Raw genomic sequence first — 27,586 nt, 5'->3', positions numbered from 1 at the left:
AAGAAAGACCCTAAACTCTTCTCCTAATGATAGTGCACCCACATGGCACTCCCCTCATGTAATGATTACATTTGATAATCCTAACTGCCTATGCAGTTTGCAGAATATAAAATTTGCTTTTTCAAGTCGCACTACTTTGAAATTCAGAACAGCCTGTTTTAGATGGACACAAGAGTTCCTCTAGATTGAGAGACCTGACAAGTAACCAGTATTCTGCCTTTTCAGGCAACCAGCGAAAACCAGCATCCTATCAAGACAGGTGACCAGCACCCTGCCTCGACGGCAACCTACACCCTGTCCTGACAGGTAACCAGTATCCTGTCATGACAGGCAACCCACCCACTACCACAACAGGTATTCAGCACCCTGTCATGCCAGGCAAAATTACACTACCCTGCAAAGAAGTGCCTTACAGTGAAGGAGTGATGTACTTGGGGAAGATTAGTAATCAGTTGTTACTAATCAAAGTAAACTCTATACATAACAAACAATACAAATACATGTACTACTACGCTACTTTTAATAATAATAAGCAATAATTATTATTATAAAGTAAACCCTAGGTCAGACACAAACATACACTTCCCAGTAGCAAATAGCAATCTTAAGAAATGTAAAGCTCATTTGACTTAAGCTGTGTTGAACATCTGCAGTAGACTGGTAGCCATGTCACCTACAACTCTGACTTGTCACACTTTTGTACATCAATAAACAGACAACCCTCCTGCCTTTTGGATGCAAGTCAATGCTCACATGCAATGGTTTGTACCACATTCCCAATGGCTCAAAAAGGGTGAGGAAAAGAAAGTGGTCAATGGAGTTAACAAAACAAAATAGCTTCTGGGTAAAATGACCATAAAAACTGTATCACTGATTGTTTTTTTGTGTCCATTCTTAAAACCTTTGAGTCTCTAGATACAGCAGCCATCCTTAATAAAATTCAAAGTTTTCAGTCATCAACCCCAAAATTTGGTAGTGGGTAAAATGGTTTTAGTTTCCTCCTGCTTCGTTTGTTTTGTGAATCAATGGATAACAAGAAGACATTGGAAATTATGTGCACAATTTTTTTTAAAAAAATCATGTAGAAAAACGTAAACATTAGAGAACAGAAAATATTTAGGGGTTTCTTAAAATGGCATAAAATACACAAAATATAAGAATTAATAAGCATGACACAAGATGGTGGCCATGGGCTATGTGTTAAGCCCAACCCCAAGCTATATTCCAAATCTGATTAGGGTGGGTTAAAATGGAAAACTGAATTAATACAATGCTGTCATATTTACAGCCATTAATACAGTGCTGTCATATTTACAGCCATTAATACAATGCTGTCATATTTACAGCCATTAATACAATGCTGTCATATTTACAGCCATTCTTAAAATTTTGTAATAAGTGTGTTTGGTGGAAGAAGCATAAAGAATGAATTTCTGGAATATTTCACATTTTATCCTTTTAAAATATTTAATCAATGCAGCATCTGAACAGTAAATTAATACAAACTGCATCAGAAATGGAAACATTACAAAAAATGCAACAAAAAACACAAATGCCCTTGCAAGTAAAGTATAACTGATGAAACAATAGTTCAAAAATGAAAATGAAGGGCTATCTTTTTAGCTGAACTGGGCCATAGCTGGGTCTAATATGTTTAAAAAAGTTCTTTTACAGTCTTCTTATTTGTTTTCAATGCCTTCAAAAGTTAAAACAAACAACAGCATGAAGCATAATAAGCAATTCATGCTTTTAGAGCAAGCTTCCCAGAAATACACAGTCCATAAATCAGATTTGAGGGACAAAGTTTGAAATCAAACTCAAACTAGGTCTTGTTCATCTTGGACTTTATACCAATTTTTTTCTTCAAAATGTTATTGTGTATAAATGAAATCTGTGATATGCAGAACATATGAACAGACAACATATGAAAGGGGTTAAAAAAAACAGCAGTGTAATTTATCACAGAAACTAACAACATATATACCAATCCAGTCGTTCTTGCTTGTGGATGAAGGCATCAAAGCCAATAGCAGTCACGTTTCCACTTACACACTTATATTCATATATTGCAATAATGTAATATTTTTAAGAAAACCATTAATCTGGTGTATTATGCAGAGTTAGATTATTCAATTAAGGAAATTATCTCATGCATAAAACAGATTTATACAAAACCTTTCCAATTCCAACTTTTAAAAGGAAACAAAACAAAAATAATTAAATATGCCTAAGTACATCACACATACCTTACTTTCCAAAAAACTGTCAAAAGTAAACTTTTTTATTCAGTAAATGAATAGGCCAAATCATGAAAAGAGTTCTCTTCCTCCACTGCAGAATCATTACCCTTCTCTTCTGAACAAGCAGATAAATCAGGCCATTATAAGAATGCCTTGACAAGGTGTCAAGAATTAAAGAGATTGTCCGTCCAGAAGCGATAGACATTTATACAGATCAAACAAAATCTGCATTTTAAAGGTCCATTGCCTTTTTTAACTACAAGGAGCAAGGAAGCCACTTTGACAAATTATCAATTTCAACTGCATCAAGGACAAACGTTAACCCATGTAAATGATGCAAAATAGGTGATGGAAAGCCCACTTCACATTCATGCTAGAGTGAGTTATAAAACATTAGCAGTACTGATAAATGATTTGGGGAATTAGAGGACATAAAAAGCTTTAAAAGTTAGAATAATCTAAATGATGTATTGGTTTTGTGTTGTGAAAAAGAAACAACTTTCAGTTCCTCTTGACAACTATTGTGGTTCAAAGTTTAAAATTAACATCCAAAAGACATATTTCTCATGCTAATTTGTCTCCCCCTTAATCTTAATGATGTTCTATTAACATTAGTGAGGCCCCTTTTACTGCCTTTTCTTATAATTTGTCTAGCAATCTCTGGAATGCCTTATTTAAGAGTACAGCCTTCTTGGCCCGTATTCTAGACCATAACTTTTTCTCATTTATATTGTCTTTGAGGGTGAAATACACTTTCTGTTATCCTGTCCAATATATTAGTCACTGCATGTTCCTTGTCTGTTATCCTGTCCAATATATTAGTCACTGGCTGTTCCTTATTGGTTATCCTGTCCAATATATTAGTCAATAGATGTTCCTTATCTGTTATCCTGTACAATATATTCGTCACTGAATGTTCTTTGTCTGTTATCCTGTCCAATATATTAGTCACTGAATGAACTTTACCTACTGGGACTGAACTGCTCCGGTGGCCTAGTGGTTAGAGTGTCAGCCTCGGATGCGGGAGGTCATGGGTTCGATCCCCAGCCAAGTCACACCAAAGACTTACAAAAATGTTACTAACAGCTGCCTTGCTTGGCGTTCAGCATTAAGAGGTTAGTGTTAGGACTGGTCAGCCTGGTGTCAGGATAATGTGACTGGGTGGGACATCATGCTACATGTATGCAGCATGATGCCCCAGTGCTAGACATCACTATAAGCTGCCACACTGCAGACATCGTAGCAATATGACTGAAAAATTGTTAAAGCTACATGTACGTTAAAAATCCAAATCACATCACATCACACCTACTGGGACTAAGAGGACTGAAATTAAATGGCAGACATGAAGAGGTATTCACAAAAATTATAGATCCACCCTTGGTGTTGATAAATATACTTCCAAATACATACATGATTTCTTTCAAGTAAGAAAAACCAGTGCACACATGCTAATTTTATTCATTTCAGATATTTTGAATTATCAGTAACCACCCAAGAAAACTGCCATTTCTTATGCTGGAATAAATTAAAAATTTGTAAGCAATGTATGGGATCACCTTTACTTGAATTAATTAATCTGGTATTTGTCATTTAATTTTACAACCACAGTGACAGTACTTTCAATAAAAACAACAACAAAAAATCAAGAAAATATTTTCTCTGATTAGTTTTGAAATTTTAAATATATTTTCTAAAATCAATCATCCACTAAAAATTTGCAGGCTGTATCAATGTTTGTTTTGTCCCTAATCAAGCAACAATTATTTGCATGTTCCTCTGCCCTCCCCCCACATGTGGATCAAAATTCTATAATAGCAATGGATACTGTACACAAGAGTTCTATATAAGATTGTCACTCCCATCAAGTGTCCTTTGATACACAGTGTTGCATTTGTCTTTCTACAGTACAAAATCTTAAACACAGACACTTCACCCATTGCCACTTCCATAGAAAAAATGTGTGTGTGCGCATGCATGCACGTACATGTGCATGCATAGGGTTTAAAGGCACGTCAGCACAATCCTTGTTGTAATGTGTCAATCATATTTAGGCATAAAATGGCATATACAACAATGACAATATCAAAAGATCATCATCATCATCATTAACATCATCATCATCATCACTGTCATCAATCCCTTAACTCAAGAGGTCATTGGGGCACCACAATTGACTTTACAACCAATTCTCTCCATCTTTCCCTGGTCTCTTAACTGCCCTTTGGGAATCTCCAAATGCCTGTCCATTCCTTAATGTTGTCTTCCCACCTCTTTTCTATCTGCCTCTTCTTCTGCACCCTCACACTGTGCCTTGCAAGATTGGTTTTGCCAGTCCAGATGATCTTGAGACATGGCCGTACCACTTCAGTTTGCACTTTTTTACAGTGGTCAAGAGGTCTTAATATGGTCTGATGGCTCATTGGATCCTGCTGTGGACCTCTTTTTTTGTTACATGGTCAATGTATGAGATGCCCAAGATCTTGCAGTAGCATCTCATTTCAAAGGTTTGACTCCTTTTTTGTAGATCCGATGTCAGCGTCCATGTTTCACAAGCACACGGAAAAATGGATATGATAATCGAGCATATCAGCCTTATTTTGGAACCAAAATCAATGTTGGTATCTTTCCACATTGGAGTCAACCTCTCTAAAGAAAGTGCCATCCTTAAAATACAAAGTCTAATTAAATTATTATATAAATCTCACTCAAAAAAATCAATCCAAGACCTGTGATGGATCATCGGTACTGGATGTTTCCCAGCACTGGACCTATTGTCCATCTATCTCAGAATGCATCCTAACACTGGGTCTCTTGTACATCTATCTCAGGATGCATCCTAACACTGGGTCTTTTGTACATCTATCTCAGGATGCATCCTAACACTGGGTCTCTTATACATCTATCACAGGATGCATCCTAACACTGGGTCTCTTGTACATCTATCTTAGGATGCATCCTAACACTGGGTGGGTCTCTTGTACATCTATCTCAGGATGCATCCTAACATGGGGTGTCTTGTACATCTATCTAAGGATGCATCCTAACACGGGGTCTCTTGTACATCTATCTAAGGATGCATCCTAACACTGGGTCTCTTGTACATCTATCTTAGGATGCATCCTAACACTGGGTCTCTTGTACATCTATCTCAGGATGCATCCTAACACGGGGTCTTTTGTACATCTATCTCAGGATGCATCCTAACAAGGGGTCTCTTGTACATCTATCTCAGGATGCATCCTAACACGGGGTCTCTTATACATCTATCACAGGATGCATCGTAACACTGGGTCTCTTATACATCTATCACAGGATGCATCCTAACACTGGGTCTCTTGTACATCTATCTCAGGATGCATCCTAACATGGGGACTCTTGTACATCTATCTCAGGATGCATCCTAATACTGGGTCTCTTGTACATCTTTCTCAGGATGCATCCTAACACTGGGTCTCTTGTACATCTATCTCAGGATGCATCCTAACAACAATGGGCCTATTGTATATCTATCACAAGATGAATCTGAACACTGGGTCTCTTGTACATCCATCTCAGGATGCATCCTAACATGGGGTCTCTTGTACATCTATCTCAGGATGCATCCTAACACTAGGCCTATTGTACATCAATGAAAATGTTCTACAATATTATCCATTTCTCACAAATGAAACATGTCGTTCAAAGAACATGCTTGCGGTAAAACTAATGTCTGCAAGTGAGGTCATTCTAAGGGTAAAAGAATCACTTCTATGAAATGTTAAGAAATTTGTTCATCATGTACATTATTTTTTCTTATAAATTCCATAACTAATGAAATCATTCCCAATATTGGCTGTACTTCCATCGAATTAACATGCTAGAGTTTACTTTTTTTTGAGATGTTTTACATCAAAAATTTACAGAAGACTTGACTGTTAATAATACAAACAGTGACAGAAGATAGAGAATTTTAAATTTTCGATTATTTTTTTGGGCAAGATATACAGAGTGTGCTGTGTATTTTGTGAAAAATATTCAACTTGCACACCAGGTATATGTTCTTCGGTGAACTCTTGTGACAAAGGAACTTAATAGTTATCCCTCAATATTACACTGTACATTGGGTCTAAAAAATATATTGCCTTGTAGTGAGGTTGCCTTATAATGAAGTACATGGTGCACATACAATATTCCCTCATTTTAATGCTATCCACTAGAGCAAATAGAGCATATTGTCTTATAATGGGGCCACCTTATAATGAAGTACATTATAGATGTACAGCATTTCCCCATTATAATGCTATTCATTGGAGCAGTATAGCATACTGCCTTATACTGAGGCCAACTTATAATGAAGTACATGATACATAACAAAACTTGATCGATGACCATACACACCTTAGGGCAAGAACACTGTAATAATAAAAGGCACTTTAATGTGGAAATATTATAGATTATTTAAATAAAGATACAAAGGTTTGCCAAATCTGTTATGGTTCTATTAGGATTTAAATTTTTTAAAATGCTGATTTAAAGGTTCAAATGTTGACATCAGTATTTATTGTCATGGTAATTACAACTGATGTAGCCTGTGCTTTCCTTCCTATTGAGAAAAGTCAGCCACAGAAGAATTACAAATTTCAAGACCAGTGAAACTAAAAAAATTAAATTTTAAATAAATTTGAAACAGTGTAATTCTTATTTATTTACCAATCTAAAATCCAGACGTTTTAACCACAAGAAAAAATTAAACTGCTTTGACATTTTATATTATGAAGAGAGACATCCTTTTCTTATTTAGTTGTGTCATTTCCTTGAGTGATTAAAGATTAGTTTTATATCAAGCATATTAGAGACAAGGTCCATGTTCCCAAAAATAATGGGGGGGGAAAGCAAGTATTTTAGTGAATAAACAATGATCTTCCCCTTATAAATCTCAACAGAAAATCTAAAGTATAAATGTTCTTGCATTCTATCATGGACGAAAAACATCCACAAATGTGTGTAGTTATAATGTTTCTCAACTAGGGAACTTAAGAAGGCTATCTTTACGGAACCTCTGATAAAGCATGATGACTGTGTTTTTAAATTCAATATTACAAAACATCTCCCAACATATAATACTGCAAATTATAAACACATTTTATCTATATTATTTCCATGATTTCACTAATTGATATATATGAATTGTTTGCTAAATGGACAGCACACACACACACACACACACACACACACACACACACACATATATATATATATATATATATATATATATATATATATATATATATATATACATGTACACATATATATGAATATATGTATGAATTACATGTTTATGACTTACCATGCAGTGGTAACTTTTCATTTACCACATTTGATACTATCACAAGAATTATATTAAATCTATAAAAAGCAAAATTTTGCCATATTTTTTAATTTATGGAAGTGAAATAAAATTAATAGTAATTGAATCAAAGGAAAAAAGCACACATAAACATACCTTGATTAAGTTATCCAATTTTCTTGGCTGGTGGCAATAAATCCAGATGGTAACTGCTGGAGTAAATCCCTTGTTGTCAGTTCAGTCATGCCATAATTAGACAAGCTAGATTGTACTAAGGTATACATCAATTTCTTCCTACTGGTAGTCATAAACCATGACCATCTGACAGAACAGCCAATACCATTCAAGGACTGCAGTCATGTGACCACTTAGCCTGCTCTCCACTCATTTGGATGACAATAGCCCATCACATCAGTTGACAGATGATGTATAGGTGTTTGGCTTATTTGTGTCAAAAGTATGTTTTTAGATGAGTTCTTCAGCTGCATAAAGACAAAAAAATCTTGTACTACTGAATGAATGTTACTATTGTGCTATCACATGGCAAATATTATTTCCAATCTGAGGCAACATTAATGTATTCAACAGCTACTGAATTCTCTTATTTATGTATAGTCACGTTCAAACTAAAGTGCAGTACTTCTTCCAAGATAAAGTTAGGTGATATAAAGCTTAATAGATTGTGAAATTGTGTGTGTGTGTGTGTGGCTTATTATCAGACGATAATATTCATAACAAAATATTTGTCAAAATTGTAAAAAGAAAAAAGAAAAAAAAAACATTGAGATGTGCTTACAGAACTTCATCAAGCATGGGTTTATCAGTAGATTCAGTTTCTATGAAAACAGGTGCTCTTCTAACAAGTCATCACATTATCAAGACATATATATATATATATATATATATATATATATATATATATATATATATATATATATATATATATATATACTACATGTTACTTGGTGTAAAAAACATGGGATTTTTAATAAAGTAAAACTGTTTTCAAAGACAATTTTAAAACACCACCCATCATAAATGGCCATATAGTTCATGCACTTGCCAACTGTTATTTAATGTCATGACTTTTAATGACAGAGCGCCTGTTTTGTGAGAACCTTTATTCTGGAATACATGGTGGTTTTTAATGTATAAAGTTCATACCAAACTTTAGCTACTTAATACTGTATGCTGATATTAATATGTAAAGGTAATACACATTCAACATTAATTCTTTTATGTCTACATACCACAGTTTTATCTTGATCAAAATGCCACGAGCCATGGCAGATAAGTTTGTACAGTCATTAAGTAGAGTGGATACAAAACAAAAATCACAGTATCTCACATTCGTATAAGTGAAATGGCCGACAGCAATCACAAATGAACAGCTCGGGCCACTTACTGCTATGAGATTTTATCCCACTATATGTACATAGACAGAATTTTGCAATTTTCACTAATAGCTGATGAGCCAGGAGGCAAGTATGTAAATGTGGTACTTATTAATATTTCAAACTGTTTTGTACACTACAGCAATTTATTCATCCAGTGTTGTCCAACATTATTCCCTTCTTGTTTTTTCTTTTTAAAGTCAACTGACACCTATTGTACAATAATGTAAGTTCACTGTAAATCATTTAAAGAAATGACAGCATCCCATGTAATCAAGATCAACTGAATAACATATTTAGAAATATACCTCTCATTTCTCAAATCTGCAACAGTACTCCTGATTGAGGGGCAAGTTAGTAAACTGATACACAAGATACAGTGATCCCTCCCTGTAATGAAACTCAGTATACTGCCAGCCCTCTTATAACAGGTTTGGTCATGGGTTCAAATAACTAAATTATATTCTGTAACTGATACATATTTCAATTAAATTTTATTCTTGACTAATAAAGAGCAGCTATATTGTAATTAGAAATCATAAAATACCTCATTTTTCTGTTTTATGCAGTACTATAACACAAACCTCATTTAACACATCACAGAATAACTTCCCTTATAATGCAGGTCTCTTCAATGGCTATCTATATCAACACTACAAAAAGGATTGTATTTACCACTGAGACTGAATAGAATATTGGAATCTACACTAGCATTGGCACCAAGACAGGGAAGTACCAGTAATGGGGTCACATCATTTGTCTTTTATGAAACTTTGATAAGCAAAAGAAAAAAAGAAAAAAAAAACAAGACAAAAGGCAAGCAATGTAACTCCAAGACTGATATTCCCTTATCTTTGTGCCAGCCCAAACATTATTTTTTCACTATAATTTTCCAAAGAGGATATGAGATAGAAATAATTAGATTGTATTTCATCAGGTCATTACCTTGCTTTATCTGCAAATAGTCATGTCATGCCTGGCATTATGATGCCATTAAAGTGCCCCCATACTCTAACACAACATAATGAAACCATCACATGACTCAGAATAACCTATTCAAGACAACCAGACCAAGTTTTAAAAAAAATGGAAATTTGTACATTTCTGACATATGGGTGAGAATGGTGTAGGCTCTTTTTAATATTTCCTCATGAATATTCATGTTACTTGCTGGGCAAGGCTAAATCGGCAACATGGCATAGCATCACAGGCTATAGAGGGCAGCAGCACTGTCTCTCCATTTGCTAGGCAAACTAGAGTACAGAGTAGGATCATGTCCCTCATAATGAGAAAGCATTTATTTTGTATTTTACTAACAGCTTTTTAAATATCTTCTGATATTACTCTCAAGACAATTGATCATTTAAAAAATAAACTATTTGTCATGTTTTCTCCATGTGTGTGTGTGGTGGGTGGGGTGGGGTGGGACATAGAAAACACATGTCTAAGACACCATTTATTTCAGCACAAACTTGATATATCTCCACCCCCATCCCTGCCAGTATCATTGTTGGGATAACTCAACAATTATAGAAAAAACTGCTATTAGGCATATCAATTACACAGTCGCCACTTTCAACAAATTTTGCAGAAAGAATCTGAATTATAATTACTTTTCATTACAGGGTTTTGTCTGAGCCATAAGTTCTGTTTCATATATGTGCTGTTTGCGGTTGGGCTTCACTTACAAGCGAGTATATATGGCAAGTTGAGCCTAAATACAAACAGCATTGACCTGATCTGCCATTGCATAATGTGCCAGCAGGTCAGCCTCTATGTTGTTTGCTTTGCTGATTACGCCTAGCTAATGGCATCTACCCAGATCTGCCAGTGCTTTTTGTGACAGCAGATCTGGGAATGTGCTATTTGCAGTTGGGCTTCACTTACAAGCGAGTATATATGGCATCACAAATACAAAGCTTATTAAAAGATCAGGTCTCCATAAAACCACACTTGGACAAAATTATATGGTATCTATGACATTTAAATTCTAACTTCCCCAAGACAAATTTGAAAGCTACTTCTTATTACCATATATACTCACTTATAAGCCATGTCCAACTGTAAACTATATCTATGTTGTAATGCACTGGCAGATCAGGATCTTTTTTGTTTGTTCTACTGGTTACTCCCAACAAACAAACTACACAGATCATCTACTGGTACATAATGCACTGGTAGATCTTGGTCTATGCATTGTGCAGTTGGATCAGACTTATACAGAAGTACATACAGTGTCTAATAAAATGATCTATCTTGTACACATTATCTAGGCTTCCAATTTTCAGATTAAAGAAAAAGATCATATTTTAAAATGGCAGACACATAAAAGAAACAATAACTGACATATATTTGGAAGCATTGTAAAGAGAAATAAAAGATTCCTATGATCTACAATTGCTGTAATTTAATTTTTCTTCTGAATTCATAATTTATGCAGGTAATTGTTCTGGTTGATAAGGAACTGTTGACATTAAAATGCAGGGGGAAAAAATCTTCCATGGGTTTATAGGTTTCATCCAGTACTATGCTGACAGGTTTCTCCAGGAAAGATCTGACCAGTGATTGATATGGATGGGTCCTTTTGAGTTCAGAGCAAAGAATAGTGACCAAAAAATTCAAAAGAAGTTACACCATGAAAAGACATCTGTCTAGATCTTGGTATCTTTGTTAAGGACCTCAATGTTGAAACTGGTTCATTAGCATTATGGGCTGTGCAGGGATGATCTAATTACTGGCAGACAGATCAGATCCAGGGACCAGTTCTAGCCATACTGACCACTGGCCAGGAGACTAAATCCAGCTGAGCTGACCAGGAGTAATGAGATTACTGACAGATCATTAGATAACACATCAAGACTCCTGTCTATATATAAAAAATGTGTAAAGTGGAATTTAAAAATAGTGATCATCAGAGCTTTCTAAGGCTCAAAATTTTACCTCCCCCTATTTTTTCAAAATGTAAAATTTTCTGTAAAAACAGGAGGCATATAACAGATAAATATAGGCAGGGATTACAAATATGATACATGATTTTAGTGTGTTTGGCTGATTTTCAGAGTGATTATTTTTGATAACATTATGAATGTTCCAAAAACTGTAGATTTTACAAATCATGTAAGAGTTTTATTTTTGAAAAACTAGGAACATTGTAATGGTTTGTCTGAAGAAGGCATGATTTTGTCTCTGGCAAAAACAGGTTTATTATGTCAAGTCAGGAATGTTGAATTGCAATTAGGAAATTAATAAGTAATAGAACATGGCAATTTGCATTTGGAAGGGAAAATATAAATGTCAAATCTGTGAACAAAAATTACATTTTTGTGTCTATGAATTTTATGAAGTTTTAGTTTTTATCACAAATAGATATCTCACAAGAGTTTGATATTTACATAAAGTCAAAATCTTACCCTAATATTCACAAAACATTGGTTAATACTGCTATTCTCAAACTACAAATGCTCAGGTTTTGTTTGCCTCTAGCTGTAGTGGAGCCTTGGCCAGGTAAATGGGGCAATGATAATTGATTTTTTACCTGTCATTACCTGTGCAATTCTGTGTAATCTGTTGTAGATAACAGCTTTGACAAATGATTCAGACTAAATCTCTAGATCTATGATTGGTCTTATCTGCTTACCCTAAGATGTTCTTCTATGCCTCAGAGTCTTCACTGTTGTCAAGTACTAATCAATAATTTTACTGACACATTAACCGATGCCAAAATAATACAGTACCAGAAAAAAGTATCTAACACAAATACTCATTCAAATGAAATTCATGAAACTCTCACTACAGTTTTGATCTTTTGTTTCCATGACTTAAAAAAATTATTGACTCATGTCATGAATTTTATTTGACATTAGCACCACTGTAAGAGATTTATACTGTAAAATGGTACAATGAAATGTTTCAATTCCATTCTGACACCCTGTATATATGTATGTATGTATGTATGTATGTATGTATGTATGTGGTTTAATGACACATAAGCACAATCCTATCTATTTAGTGTCGAAACAATATATGTAGGTTGCAAAATTGGTAATGGCACAAAACTTTAAATGTTAACGATGCAGATGCCATGAACATGATAGCTTTAACTCATGATTCAGGAAAGCTAACAGTAAATTTCTGCTCTTTTTTGGCAGGAAAACCACACTAAAAATGTGAAATTGCTGGGATCAAACATAGCAAGAGAATGACCACTTGATAACAGTAATACATTTCATTCCCTACAGAATATACTGTACAAGGTTCTCTTAAACTTCAGAGGGCAAGTTAGGTACAATGCATCAAATGAACCAGTAAATTACCTCCAAATATTTCTGCCTGGTTAGAGGATGAAAATACATGATGTTATTCCAACCCCTACATAGCTATCAGCAGCAATTTTTCCCCACGTATTTCTGTGTCATTATATAATAAGGGGGACATGGTAAAAAGAAATTATAAAATCTCAAACAAAAACAGGGAACATGAAATAAAGATTGTTATTCTTCCTATTCACCCCTGTCCATCTGAAGAAATTGTTAAAATTTTAATGGTAGAATAATTTTATTTCAAGTCATTAAAAGAATAAAATTGTTAAAATTTTAATGGTAGAATAATGTTATTTCAAGTCATTAATAAAAATGGAGTACAAAAGATGAAAAATATAAAACTGCTTTGCTTGCATACTTCCTACATATTACATACAAATTGTCTCTATGTACTATGGATATATTTGTAGTATTTAATGACACACCAGCACATTCCTGGCTACACAGAACAAGAAAGGAGGTTAAGAAATGTAAAGCTTAACAATGCAAAATCATTAACATGGTTAACTCCCTGAAGTTAAATATTTTAAAATATAAATTGCATTTCTTTAGAAAATCAATGACTTCTTTTGTTCATACATATTCAAAGAGCTGCTTCATAAAGCTGGCAAAAGATACAACAAAAAATGTGCTCCATTGGACACTGGCAAGGGACACAATCAGGTTTGCAGTAGGCATGGGACAGGTATCTGTGTTGCATACACGAGTGGCAAAATACCTCATCTACACTTTCCGTCCATATATTTTTCCAATCAAATATGCAAATTATTATAACATATGGGACCTTCCATTTTGAAATGGGTGTTTGCGGGGCAGTTCAAGCTGTTCAATCTGCTCTCTCATTATCCCAAAACCAATATAACTGGGCAGTCAACAATACAGTATGATTTTTCAAGAGTGTATCAAAAGATAATGTTTCCATGCAACTTGGGTCATTAATGGACTGTCAAATTTAATGGGAAGATCCATGTTAAATTTTATATATGAAATATAGTAAGTAGGAGGCATGTTTTATCTATTCACTAGAATGGAAAAAGTTTTGTATTTCTATAAAATAAATCTTTTAATTACCCATTTAATATTGCAATGTTGATCTAATATTTTATATGGATATTCAATTCCACATTGCACCAATTGACTGGAACTATTGAGGTACCTTTCCCTGATGTTTACCACTTAGGTGAAAATAATCCCATATGCTGCACTGAATTTGAACTTGTATATGATGAAATTGCTGGGTGTTACCATGGCAGTAACCAGTATGAGATGATATTGCTTGGCATTGCAAAGGCAGTAACCAGTATGAAATGTTATTGCTGGGTGTTTCAAAGGCAGTAACCAGTATGAGATGATATTGATTGGCATTGCAAAGGCAGTAACCAGTATGAAATGATATTGCTGGGTGTTGCAATGGCAGTAACCAGTATGGGATGATATTGCTTGGCATTGCAAAGGCAGTAACCAGTAGGAAATATTATTGCTGGGTGTTTCGAAGGCAGTAACCAATATGAAATGATATTGCTTGGCATTGCAAAGGCAGTAACCAGTATGAGATGATATTGATTGGCATTGCAAAGGCAGTAACCAGTATGAAATAATATTGATGGGTGTTACAAATTGGCAGTAACCAGTATGAAATGATCTTTCTTGGCATTGCAAAGGCAGTAACCAGTATGAGATGATATTGCTTGGCATTGCAAAAGCAGTAACCAGTATATGATATTGTTTGGCATTGCAAAGGCAGTAACCAGTATGAGACGATATTGATGGGTGTTTCAAAGGTAGTAACCAGTATGAAATGATACTGCTTGGCATTGCAAGGCAGTAACCAGTATGAAATGATATTACTGGGTGTTGCAAAGGCAGTAACCAGTATGAAATGATATTGCTGGGTGTTGCAAAGGAAGTACCCAGTATGAGATGATATTGCCGGGTGTTGCAAAGGCAGTAAGACATTGCTTGGTGTTGCAAAAGCAGTCACAACCTTGTCTCCATTTTTTGAACATTCTGGATATCATAAATGTTTAGTCTCTATGGGTGGGTGGGCTCATATTTCATGGAATTGTCACTTAAAAACAAAAGAACTGTTAGAAAACAAATTCAAAACTGTGGTATGTGGACCAAATTGGTGGTCCAACAAACTACAGTTAGATGGTCAGTGGAAAGGTTACTTTACAATCCACAACAGAAGGAAAATTCATTAAGTGGTCTTCTAAGACCTTCAGCAATTTTCAAGTGGACCATGAAAAACAAAACTGGATAACCACCATGACAGAGTATTTTATGAATTAGCAAGATCAGATACAGTAGTACTGGTGGATTGTTAATAACCAAGGCAGTAATTCTGTGATGAAGAATGTTTGTACTCTCAAAACATTGTAATGAAATTTTATTTCTGATTCTACAATTCTAATAGGGCTATAAACTGAATGAAAACAGTGGGCAGCCATGATCTTAAAACTGGCCAACACAAAACTTGAATGACAAATATTTGCTTAACCTCAATACTAACTACTACAGGTAAACAAAAACTATGTAGTCTGGTCAGGCCAAGCAAAGAGCAGGGCAGTCTTGGTCAGTCCTAGGTTAATCTATGGCCAGGGGGTACCTGATAACATCAAGACTGGGTCAATATTATTCAACATCATTAATTTGTTTTGGCAGATGTTGTACATATGAAACCTTAATCTTTTTCATTGACAGACAGAAAGACAGATGATCCTGACAAAACTGAAGACTAGATGGTGTTGTTATTATTATTGTATTGATACTGTTTAATTTCTGTAAACAAGTTCAAAAATATTAGGATTTGCTCGACATGTTTTAGACTGGTAAAAATAATCATTATGTACAATTAACTTGAGTGCAAGTTGTACAGATTTTATACTGAGTTCTCAATTTTCCCAAACTGTTTATTCATGTTTTTGTATCTTTTTACTCAAATACTTTTCTGATTATTGTTTATTCTCGCTTCTCAAGATGCTTCTGATAACAATGTATTAAAATTCTACTTGCTCAGTCCACCATATTTGCCAAATTTGAAACACCTGTTCCATTACATCCATTCCTGTTCGATAATCATGCGATTTATGGTACTATTAATTGCGTTAAATCAACATAAACTAAATTAAAGTTAATGACTAGTATTTTTTTATTATTAAAAATAGCAACAATGAATGCTCTCAGGCCAACAGATTTCCAACTGGAATTAGATATTTTTCTACATTTGCCATAAAACCTGTAAACAAATGTGCAAATTCATTTCATCAAAAATTAATAGTCCTTGACTATATTGGAAATTACCCTTCCATTTTGATCCCAATTGTAAAGCCTATTTTATTTCAAGTCTTAAATTTCAATATCAAATTTAACACCAATTCAGAACAGTGTGCCCCTGTTGGACTGAAAAAAAGGTTATGTTGACAAGATCATTAAAGCCATTCAATGTTGATTGAGGGGAAAATGCCACCTATTACCAGGGTCCAAGCTATTGTAGTCAACTGTGATATTGCCAAGTGGAACAGAAGCAATTACTGCAACCTTTGTTCCCCCTGGTTGTAACTCACATCAAATTCATCTTTCAATGATGTATTGGCATGCAAAATATTCATCACCAAGCAGTTTTTCCCAGCAATATCCTGCTGAAGAGACTGGAATACTTAAGTGACACATGGGACTGGGGAATGATGCCATGGACAAGTGATGATAGACCTCTGAACTTCAGGCTGAACCTGATCTCTGGCAGAAGGTGTTAACACACTGAGGTGGATTTGATTTAATTGGAATAAATTTATGACTGAAAAAGCATCTGAGGGTAAATTAAGGTTATGTCAGTATAGTGTGACACATGCACTAAAACATTGCATGTTGTAATGGTTTCTGATGTCTACCAAAACACAAACTTAAAAGAATATATACCTTTTCATGGAACATAAATAACACCACCAGTGTTGGAAAAATTGAAGGGAATACAAGCTTAACAGAATGGACCGATGTATTCATATTAATCTAGATATATGAGGTCAATAACTACCCAGACTGTTCCGACTAATTCGTCACATCATATGTGCAACCAAATTGTGAGATGGATGAACTAAATTCAATTACTGGCAACAACAGGCAGACTTTATAACCATTTCTGTTACATTTGGGGGTTTGGCAGACTTTATATAACCGTTTCTGTTACATTTGGGGGTTTGGCAGACTTTATAACCATTTCTGGTACCTTTTGGGAGTTTGGCAGACTTTATAACCATTTCTGTTATATTTGGGGGTTTGGCAGACTTTATAACCATTTCTGTTACATTTGGGGGTTTGGCAGACTCTCAGTAGCTGGTCGCTCAGGTGAGAATGGGTTTCAACCACTCCAAGAGTTGAATCAGTGACATTTGAGGATGAATATCAAAGTAAAGAGAGAGGAGTATAGCAGTCTATGTATACAAAGTGACTTGCTAACCAGTCTAGCTGGTCCAATCATTTTAGTCTAGTGATATGTGCTCCATAGTCAGACAATGAACTGGGTCAAATTCTTGACCATGATAGTTAGACTTGTTTCCCCTCCTGTATGGAGAGGGGTAACAATGTATGCCTCTAACTGATAAAAATCCTTGAAAATATTTAGAACAATTAATGTGTGTGTGTGTGTGTGTGTGTGTGTGTGTATGTATGTATGTATGTATGTAAAGGGTTTAATGGAACATAAGCACAATGTGGCTATATAGTGCCAAGTAACTTTACGTACCAGAAAAAGGCATGCAAAATAAACATAAGGTCATAGATGTCTGATTTTTTATATATAAACCACACTTTTGTGAAAAGATTCTCTGTATTAGTTGTCATTTATGACATGTACAAGGACACACTGGCTCTATCCTACAGGAATATTTCAATTAAACCCAATGAAATTTCTTCCATAAAAATGAATTATATTTTGATATTTTTAGTTTTAGTTATCACTGAGTCAATATAACTAAGGATTGGGAAGCAGATCTGACAATTAGAAAAGACCTACCAACCTACCTATGTACCTATATACATAAATACTGTGATTGGATGTTAAAACAGAAACAAGATGAGGCTAAGGCCTGCATGTTGAAGGGCAAGTATGCATGTCACCAAACAAATTGTCATAGTTACACAATGACTTTTCCAAGTATTCACAGAATCCATGAAGGGATTTACAAAATATAAACAAAGAAAACATTAACCAACACTTCAACATTTCCATGTCTATGACATTGATCTGCATGTTAAAGGGTCAATCCTGCTTGTCACTGAATGAACTGTCTTAAATTTGTAATCAATGATCTCAAGTATGAAGGAATTTCATTATGGAATTTAGGAAATATTAGTGAATGAAAAAAATAACTAAAACCTGAATGCAAATCTTCTATGTGACCTTGATCCCAAGGAAAAGGGGCAAGTGAACATGTTTTTGAATAAACTATCTTAGCTTCATGATGATTATTACCCAATATGGCATATCAAGGTGATTAATACCCAATATGGCATATCAAAATTATCAATATCTAATATGGCATATCAAGATGATTGGTACCTAGTATGGCATATCAAGATGATTAATACCCAATATGGCATATCAAAATTATCAATATCTAATATGGCATATCAAGATGATTAGTACCTAGTATGGCATATCAAGATGATTAATACCCAATATGGCATATCAAAATTATCAATATCTAATATGGCATATCAAGATGATTAATACCTAGTATGGCATATCAGGATGATTAATACCCAATATGGCATATCAAAATTATCAATATCCAATATGGCATATCAAGATGATTAATACCTAGTATGGCATATCAAGATGATTAATACCCAATATGGCATATCAAACTTATCAATATCTAATATGGCATATCAAGATGATTAATACCTAGTATGGCATATCAAAATGATTAATACCTAGTCTGGCATATCAAGATGATTAATATCTAGTATGTATATCAAGATTAATACCCAGTAATGTATATCAAGATGCTTAATACCTAGTCTGGCATATCAAGATGATTAATATCTAGTATATATATCAAGATTAATAACCAGTAAGGTATATCAAAATGATTAATACCTAGTATTGGATATCAAGATGATTAATACCTAGTATGACATATCAAGGTGATTAAAACCCAATATGGCATATCAAGATGATTAATTCTCAATATGACATATCAAGATGATTAAGACCTAGTATGGCATATGAACATGTATAACCTGGTATGATTTATCAAGGTGATTAATACCCAATATGGTATATCAAGATGATTAATACCTAGTATGGCATATCAAGATGATCAATATCCAATATGGCATATCAAGATGATCAATATCCAATATGGCATATCAAGATAATTAATACCCATTATGACATATCCAGATGATTAATACCTAATATGGCATATCAGATGTTTAATATCTATTATGGCATATCAAAATGATTAATATCTAGTATACCACATTAAGATGATTAGTACCAAGTATGGCATATCAAGATAATTAATACCCAGTATGACATATCCAGATGATTAATACTTAGTATAGCACATCAAAATGATTAATACCTAATATGGCATATCAAGATGATAAATACCTAGTATGACATACCAAAATGATTAATACCTAGTATGGCATATCAAGATGATTAATATCTAGTATGACATCTGAAGAGTGGGCTTTACCATCAAAAACACCCTCCTGGCCTCAGCTGAGCCTCCCTCAGGGATCACTGAGCATCTCTTGTACATTTGCCTTGCCACTGCTGCAGGTCCTGTCAACATCCTCAGTGTCTATGCCCCCGCTCTCATGTCTTCAGAAGACACAACCGATCATTTCTATGGGCAGCTGGACAAACAGACCAAGGGATGCCCTAAAGATGAGCCACTAATCCTCCTCAGCGACTTTAATGCCAGAGTAGGTTTGGACCACAAGTCATGGCCTTAACCTGCCTCATGGTACTGGAAAGACCAATGAAAATGGTCAGAGACTGCTGAGGCTGTGTACCTATCATGACCTGTACATTACAAACACCTTCTGCAAGTGTAAGCCACAACATAAAGTGTCATGGAAACACCACAGTCTCATTGTTGGCACCAGCTTGACTTGGTCATCACCAGGTGCTCTGCCCTGAACAACATCCTCTCCACCAGAAGTTACCACAGTGAAGACTGAGACTCCGACCATGCCCTCATGATCACCAGGGTGCACCTACAGCCACACACACTACACCACTCAAAATGAAAAGGTTGCCCTTGCATTAACACTGCGCAGATGAAATCAATAACAATTACTTAAACCAGAGTATATCACAGTAACAGAGATACACATCATACATCATCACCAATTTCACAATTCCAGCACAATTAACATCGACACAAACCTTACCCCAAACCAATGAAGTGTAAAATATTGGCCAAAATGACCTACTTCTGCACTGAGGAAGTAGTGCTCATAAATATCCCTAATCCAAAACAGGATGATTTATAAACAGCAAACAAAAACCACGTGGTTTTATTAGGCAACTGTAAAAACTTACCTGAAGCCTGTAAAATGTGAAATGCAGGTCACTGACCATTTTTATGGGTGTTTTAAACCTAGAGATATGTACACAATTGTCTAGTTTAATAATTCAAGGTTAAGTGTGAAATATGGGTCACAGTGAACTACTTTTTGATGAATGAGTAGTACTCATCAAGATACATCCACTCACCAAGGTTTATGATTCCAGTTATAATAATACCTCTACAGAATGTAAACATATTTTAGCCAAAAAATGTACAAGTAATGTACATGTATGTGCAACATTTTTCCATTCAGCCCAGAGATGCAGTCTCCAAACAGTTGCCCACAAATTATAAAAAAGAATGCTCGAAATTCAAGGAACCTATACATATTTACATGATTTTATTTGTGCTTGAAATTCAAGGAACCTGTACTTATTTACGTGCTTTTATCTGTGTCTGAAATAACACATAATTCATCAGAAAGTTTCTTAACTGAGCTCATATCAAAATATTTATGTCCCACAAGACTGAAATTTATAAACCGAATGTGTTCCACTGTCATACTGGAATGAAGCTGTTAAACTTAATGTGTTCCACTGTCATTGGACACTGACGGTTTCTATGAGCAAACCAGGTTTACATTATACCATATATATTCGCTTATTAGTCATGTAAAACTGCAAACAACAAAGTTCCTGATCTTCCAATGCAAAATGCACCTGCAGATTAGAGTCTACATTGTTTGTTCTACTAATTACTCCTAACAAACTGCACAGACCCAGATCTGCTAGATCACAATGCACCGGCAGATATGGGTCTATGCAGTCTGCAGTTGGACTTGTAAATGGGTGTATACAGTACTTGGGACAATAATGGATACTCAAATTAAAGAGCATGCAAGGGCTAGTATGGAAACCTAACCCAAAATGGTATTGAAATTTGTTTTGTTTCTTTAGATTTTAGTATGTATCTTCTGTAGCAAAGTACAGACTTTAGCCAGTAACTGGATCAAAACCTTGTCTTTATCTTTTGGAACTTTCTGTTTATAGAAATGTATGGTTAAGATATACCGTATACACTTGTTTATAAGAAAAGTCCAACTGCATACTGCTCAAACCCAGATCTGTTTTTGCATAATGAGCTGGCAAATCAGTGTCTGTGCAGTTTGTTGTTGTTGTTGTTGTTGTTGTAGGGTTTAATGCCATTTTTCAGCACAAGATAGGCTATACATGGTGGCCAGTATTAATGGTGGAGAAAGAACCCAGGAAAACCCTGGACAGAACCACTGACCCATGAGAAGCTACTGGCAAGCTTTCTCACATACCCACATTGGCTGAATCCGAGACTTGAACCCACGCAGACAGAGGTGAGATGGCAGTGATCCGTAATGGACAGCGCTTTAGACCACTCGGCCACTTGGGGCCCCTGCAGTTTGTTATTGTATATCAAGATCGTTATTGTTTGCAGTTTGAGTTGACATATGAGTATAGACAGTAAGAATATAATTTCACTGAATTAACCAATAAATGGGGTGGGGGTGTTTGAAAACAAAAGTGGTGATATATGAATATAGAACTTTTGCAGTATATGCCAGATTGATTTCTGCTGCTTCTATTTCAAAACCAAAAGAGAGAATGAAATTTGATTCTTGAGCATGCAAGGTTCCACATTTGGGCCTAAAGACATGATCTTATGCAGAATTTGATGAATTAGAGGACAGTTTAGCTCTGTACAAAAGAATTTGATGAATTAGAGGACAGTTAGTTCTGTACAAAAGAATTTGATGAATTAGAGGACAGTTAGTTCTGTACAAAAGAATTTGATGAATTAGAGGACAGTTAGTTCTGTACAAAAGAATTTGATGAATTAGAGGACAGTTAGTTTAGTTCTGTACAAAAGAGGACAGTTAGTTCTGTACAAAAGAGGACAGTTTAGTTCTGTACAAAAGAGGACAGTTAGTTCTGTACAAAAGAGGACAGTTAGTTCTGTACAAAAGAATTTGATGAATTAGAGGACAGTTAGTTCTGTACAAAAGAGGACAGTTTAGTTCTGTACAAAAGAGGACAGTTAGTTCTGTACAAAAGAGGACAGTTTAGTTCAGTACAAAAGAGCCTTATACATTTATCTGATAAAATACTATTTTGGTCTTCTCAACTACGGAGACAAGAGAAACATCCTGACAGAGGTCTAGTAATTATGAATTCGATTCATCTGCAGAAGTGCATATAACTTCCGATTTCAAAATATGAACTTGGTGGTGGGGGTTCTGCCCATTTCTAAACTCTGTTTAAGCATATTTGTAGTTGATGTATAGTACTATGCATACTCTTCGATCTACACTGTCGCAAGCCATGGGCAAAAATCTGCTATGCTCCTGTTTCACCCAAAGCAGTTGTCTGCAATAAGATTTCCTCATTTCTGATGAATGTATACACTTATTCAATCAATAAATAAATAAAGCACTTTTCTTCCGTTGTACATGTCTGTTCTGTTGTGTTATTGATGATATATATTTGATCATGTATATTCATGAGAAATAAGGAAATCTTGCTACAAGCCATCACAGGTGGAAAAAAGAGCAAAGTTGATTTTTGCGTATGTTTTGCAATGATATCTGATCTACCATATATACTTGCTTTTAAGTCAAGTCCAACTGCAAACTGCACAGACCCAGATCTACCATTGCATAATGCGCTGGCAGATCTGGGTCTGTGCAGTTTGTTAGAAGTAATTAGTAGAACAATCAACACAGGCCCTGGTCGACAGGTGCAATAAGTTATGGCAGATCAGGATCTTTTGTTGTTTGCAGTTTGGCTCAACTTATAAGTGAGCATATACAGTATTACAAAGTCATTGACATATCAGTAATCAGTTCCTCAATTAAAGCATTTTTCTCTATGTTGTTACTTCTGATGTTGGAAAGGGTGACTGACAATAAAGCATTTTTCTCTATGTTGTTACTTCTGATGTTTGAAAGGGTGACTGACAATAAAGCATTTTTCACTATGTTGTTACTTCTGATGTTGGAAAGGGTGACTGACAACATGCTGCCCTGGATGTGCTGAGGACAGGTTTCATGAAGTATGGCACCTATCTTCACTTCAAAATTTCTAGCCAAAAAGAAATGCTGGATATAATGACAGGCAGGCAGCCATTTTGGCCTATCTCACATAGGTCATTTGTTATGCTACACTTCCATGTCATGTCATGAGCATTCTCCATATTAAGAAAGATGTCTTTTTATGAAAGCCTCTCTGATGAAAGCCTCTCTAATGAAAGCTTCAAGTCTGACTACATGATCAATTGTGATTCTCTAGCCAGTGAATCTACACTGAACACCTGATAGTAGTTTGTAAGACTCACTATACTACAGGAGTATGTCATTTATCTTTCATACCAAAGTTTTGCAGAGTTCATTAGTGATATAGGACCATAGTTGGAAGGACTGACAGGGTACTTTTCTTGGTTTATGCACTGTTATCCATGATTTGTTGCCAGTTTCTCAAAATGTATTGAAAATGACTGGTGGCATACTGACACCTGTATCAGATAAGTGTTTCAGAGGTACATAGTCATGGATACATCATCTGGTCAGATGAAGTATCATGCTTTGGAATAATAAAGTCTTTTAGTTCACTCAGAAAGAAAGGTTTATTATAATCTTCTGCATTGGCAGATTTTGATTTCAAAGAAACTGTTTCTTTCAGTTTTATGACATGAAAGAAATTTTCAGAAGAGTTCACTTAAGATCTTTTTCAAGTGTGTGCGTGTGCATGTGTGTGATTTGGATTTTTAACATAGCTTTATAAAATTTTCAGTTGTTGTTGTAGGGTTTAATGCCATTTTTCAACACAAGATAGGCTATACATGGTGGCCAGTATTAATGATGGAGGAAGAACCCGGGAAACCCTGGAAAAAAAACACTGACCCACGAGAAGCTACTGGCAAGATTTCTTAGATACCCACACTGGCTGAACTCGAGATTCAAACCCACACAGACAGAGGTGAGATGGCAGTAATCCATAATGGTGAGCGCACCAAAATTTTCAGTCATATCACTATGATGTCTGCAGTGTGGCAGTTTATAGTGATATCTAGCACTGGGGCATCATGCCACAGACATCTAACATAATGTCCTACCCAGTCACATTATCCTGACACCAGGCCGACCAGTCCTAACACTAACCTCTTAATGCTGAATGCCTAGTGAGGCAGCAGTTAGTACCATTTTTATAAGTCTTTAGTATGACTTGATCGGGTTCAAGCCACAACTTTCTGCATCTGAGGCAGATGCTCTAACCACTTAGGCCACTAGAGCAACTCATCAAAGTTACTGAAGTTTTTCATACAGCTGATTTTACTTTGCCAATAATCTTCTGTACCAAATATTCCCTATTAATTAAATACAGGAATGAGAGTTCAACCTAGAGACATACAATTATCATACAATTATCATGTTTTCTTTTGCCTTCACTGATGGTAAAATGAGCTTCAGCTGGGTATATATGGTATTTCACTTCTCTCTAATGGTACATGTATGATGAGCTTTAGCTCTGTACATATGGTATTAAGTTGAATTTTCTACCGTTGGATTGGTATTAAATTTTTAAGGACCTTTTTTCCCATTCCTTGATTGAAGTAGAGAAATCAATTGTACACAAACATTATACATGTATAAAAGAGTTTTTGCTCAGAAGGTCACCATTATTGTTATTTCTTCCTCTGAAATCAATAGAAATAATTTAAATGAACTTTTGAGAAAAGAAAGACAGAATGCACCATTTGACTGGTGTAATATTCATTCCATTGTTTGCAGTATATGAAATTTAAATAAATATGTAACTACTTAAATACATCAAATTTATATGAAACATTTTTCCTGGTGACACTACCTATCAGGTTTAAGAAGAGAAACTGAGTTATTAAACAAATGTCCCTTGAATGCAAAAGAATTTCCAGGAATTCAAGATAAGGTCATTTCTTTCTTTTAACTGATGAGAGTTCAAACCATCTCTGATATTCTTTGGCAATAACAATAATTTCAAATTAGGTATTTTAGTGGACACAGGGGATGTCAGCTTGGCACAACTCCATTTAGGACAAAGTAGACGTCATCAGAAGTATTTTGGTGAAAACCCCATTTCATAATGATTGACCATCATTTCAAGGGCAGTAGTCAGAAGAGTTTCAAGGAAGCCACATTGGATATACACCTGGCAACATTTTAATTTAGGACCAACTTGGTAATATAAGAATCAATTGATTAAAACTCTGTAGGTATTGTATTTATTTAAGCAGTGTAGAGATAACACCATTTTCTAAACAGCTACCAGGGTAGTCATTTTGAGAGTTATTCATTTTCTTTAAGGACCAACTAGATACCAAATAAAAACAATTCTGATAACCCCTTCCCCTGTTAAAATGACTTTCCACTTAAGAGGATTAGCTAAAAGAAGATTGCTGGATGTTAGATGAGCACCATTTTAATTTAGGATCAACAAACCTTATAAAAAGTCTTTTAGTGAAATCCCCAGAATGATGTGAATGTTCATTCAGAAGCAGTGACAAAACATTGTCAAGATGGCTTCTGCAGCAGCCATATTAGACATCAAATCAGCACTTTTTTTCATTTATGATGAACTAGACATAAGAGTTCTGGTGAAATCAAAATATCAGTATGACTGTCCATTCAGGATGAGTAATGATAACAAGTTTTTCAAGACTGTTACTTTGGTGGCCATAATGGACATCAGGTTGACACCATTTGCATTTATGACCATTTAGACCTCATAAGATGGCTTTTGGTTTTTAGTGAAAATCCCATGCTCAGGAGGAATAGTGATAAGATGATTTTCAAGATGGTCAGTGTGATGGCCATATGTGATGTCTGATCAGCACAATTTTTACTTAGGACCAAGTAGACTATGGAATGAATGTGTGGAAAGTTTCACTGCAATCCTCCAAGCACTTTATGAGGAATAGCAATAACAAACTTGTTCTAATGGATGGCTGGACAGATACTGGATGAAAGACCACCACAAAAGCCTTTCTGATCAATGACCACTAGAGCTAACAACATCCTATGGTGATGTACAATACATACTCACTTATAAGTCCAATTGCAAACCACAAAGACCCTGATCTTCCCTCACATACATCAGCAGATCTGGGCTAATGTTGCTTTTTTCTGCAAATTACTCCTATCAAACTGCATGGATCCAGATCTGTCAGTGTGGCAGCAGATCTTGGTTTTTATAGTTTTTATATTGACCTGATCTATAAGAAAGTACATACGGTATATAAACTTCAATTCTATTAACATGGCTTAGGGGATCTTATCCAAACTGGCAAATATAATTATTCTGGTTGTCATTTTGTGTGAAATATAAGTAATTCACCACTAATACTTACTCAAGGATTAAGCCATTTTCCAAACAAGCTATTCAGACCCCTTTCTGAATATACATATACTGTCACCTCAGATATATTGTCCCACCTCTACTGATGTCCAAGATTGACAATAAAAGAAGTGAGGTTCCAATAAGATTTACTTTATAGCTTTATTAATGTTTTATCTTTTTTATCTCTGTCACTTATTCTACATGACTGGATATATAGAATGACAAAGAGCAATCACTTTCCATCTCCTCACCAGAAGGTAAACATTTACAGCTCCAGGAGACTTAAAGGACACTGTTTTACAGGCATAATAAAATTTGAATTTCATAGATGGGACGTTTACTGGAGTTCTAGGATGAATTTTCATGCTACCTTA

The 27,586-nt window shown here is 35.1% G+C and overlaps 1 protein-coding gene across 3 annotated transcripts in view; it reads right to left on the bottom strand.

Moving 5' to 3' along the window:
* The window catches only part of LOC149796906 (protocadherin-11 X-linked-like), a 109,074-nt gene extending 81,992 nt beyond the window's left edge, over positions 1-27,082 (bottom strand). For 2 of the 3 annotated variants that reach the window (XM_089961580.1, XM_089961578.1), the window contains exons 1-2: positions 26,919-27,073; positions 7,726-8,051 (exon numbers count right to left, since the gene is read on the bottom strand). The gene's annotated coding sequence lies outside the window, so the exon portion shown is untranslated. Of the gene's footprint in view, positions 1-7,725; positions 8,052-26,918 lie in introns of all 3 variants that reach the window. The other variant, XM_089961583.1, reaches the window with a different exon arrangement.
* Positions 27,083-27,586: the final 504 nt, after the last annotated feature.

Source organism: Sinohyriopsis cumingii, chromosome 6 (assembly GCF_028554795.1).
Source record: "Sinohyriopsis cumingii isolate HCF-2022 chromosome 6, ASM2855479v2, whole genome shotgun sequence".
Classification (NCBI taxonomy): domain Eukaryota; kingdom Metazoa; phylum Mollusca; class Bivalvia; order Unionida; family Unionidae; genus Sinohyriopsis; species Sinohyriopsis cumingii.
The sequence above is the reverse complement of the archived record's forward strand: the minus strand, read 5'-3'. Positions and strand labels throughout refer to the sequence as shown.